Source organism: Ischnura elegans, chromosome X (assembly GCF_921293095.1).
Source record: "Ischnura elegans chromosome X, ioIscEleg1.1, whole genome shotgun sequence".
Lineage (NCBI taxonomy): Eukaryota > Metazoa > Arthropoda > Insecta > Odonata > Coenagrionidae > Ischnura > Ischnura elegans.
The window spans coordinates 6,323,341-6,325,260 of NC_060259.1; the positions used below are offsets into that span (position 1 = coordinate 6,323,341).

Sequence of the window (1,920 nt, forward strand, 5' to 3'; positions counted from 1 at the left end):
TATTGTCATTCAATATAACTTAAAAGTTAAAACACCAATTGACGTAATATGGGAAAATTAATTCCACACTATTGCCACTAATAAGTGAGAACTGCAATATTGATTAGGATGGTCAATATGATCGCCTTTCCTCTAGGCATCCCTAAATTTGGCAATCCTTTATGTAATTTTCTGGTTCCTTAGATGAAGCACTTAGGTGGTAACGTCGAACTGCATCTGTAAAAGAAGAGGTATTCCCTATGACAATGATGTCAAAAACATGTAGTCCAATTAATCATCACAGGTAATTTATAAAACTTTTGGAGGAACAATTTATTGGAAATTAAGGAAGAGATATTTAAAACAATAACTTATGTAGTGGGGATGAAGAGCTAAAGAAATAAGCCTTACTGAAGAAAGGGATAGATGTTTGTTCGGGCGTTTTCACAAATAAACATCCATTTGATTTAGAATTGCCCCTGCACTATCTACCCTCTCATCTAATGATGAAAAAATGTAATATAAAACTTACCAAAAATTATTGCTTTCAGGCCAAGCTCAGAAAATACTCTTTTCTTTTTGTAGCCCATCCGGCTATAGTTTGCTGACAAGTTGTCTTTCATGACATACCGGAAAGTTCGTACAATCATTTCCTTAAAGTGTTGCCTCCAATGAGGGCCAACTCTGAAATCTGCAATGAAATTAACAAAGTAAATACATGTTAATCTTCATTTTCAAAGGTAGATGTGTCAAGTCTTTCACAGAATGGCAAATATTCATGATGATACAATTTTATAGGAATCTGTCGCATGAGACATTTAACCTAACAATAGTTTCACCAGCATTATTGCTAGTTTCTTCAGGTTTTATTGGCAATTCAGTTATGTCCTGTTTATTGCACATTGAATTCACAAACTGATATCCAATATACATTAAAACCAGTTGAGATATTATTTTTCGAAGATATTATTTTTTCCTCAATTCCAACTTCTACAGAAATTGCCAGCAAATTGTGAAAATTGATAACGATATAATCTCTTTATGACTTCCCTTGCAATTTAGGCATTTGTGAAAAATGAACTGAAGCACAAATCAATACCTAGATGATAATGATCGGAGAGAGTTAAATTGATGGCTATGTTATATGAACAGCTTATTAATTACTATAATTATTCGACATATTTTTATTGGTTATTCATTTTCATGAAAAAAACCTTCGTATACGAGTTATTGAGACTGATACTTAAATACCATAACGAACTGCTAACAAAGTGGATTCTTCTGCGAGAAACCTGATATTTCAACTTAATCGGTGAATGGATTGTATTTTTACTATGGCCGCGAAAGCTAAGATCATGCTTAGTTGTGTTTACACTGTGAACATAGTAATTAATAATCTTAAATACTTATTGGATATAAATTAGCGGTTCATTAATCGTATTATTACATACGAAAGGGTACATGGGCACAAGTTCGGTGATTCACTGACGAATCGAAAAAATGTTCCATTTACTTACAGGGTCAGCTCAGCAGATATGTGTTGATGATGACAAAGGTATCTTCTTATATCTCTTCGTGCCACTAAGATCCACTTTATCCGGTAATTCAAAATACAGAAACTTAATCCGGCGTTGATTTCAAAGTAGTTGTGTTGGTTGGGAAAACTGTGGGCCAAGGTAACACAACTTTTCAAAGCGCCTGAAATAGTATTTTTCCAATTCCTTTTTGCCAGTCTTCACAGCGAAACACGGATTATTTTCGTCGTCCTTAGCATACTTCAGCGTAAATTTGCTTGTAAGATAAGATTCTACTGCATAGCTAAATTCGCAAAGTCAAAAAACACAGTAACTACGAATGTAAACAGTTTCAGCTGTGGTTTCAGGAACATTTGCGATGGCCTTGGCGATGGCAGTTGGGTCACGTGCAATGCAAGATGGCCGC

At 34.5% G+C, this 1,920-nt stretch overlaps 1 long non-coding RNA gene across 1 annotated transcript; it reads right to left on the reverse strand.

Annotated features, from left to right (window-relative positions):
- Positions 1–1,683, reverse strand: LOC124171359. Its single transcript, XR_006867690.1, has 3 exons — positions 1,497–1,683; positions 512–670; positions 1–216 (listed from the first exon to the last, which is right to left on the reverse strand). It is a non-coding gene; the product is annotated as an uncharacterized LOC124171359 (long non-coding RNA).
- Positions 1,684–1,920: the final 237 nt, after the last annotated feature.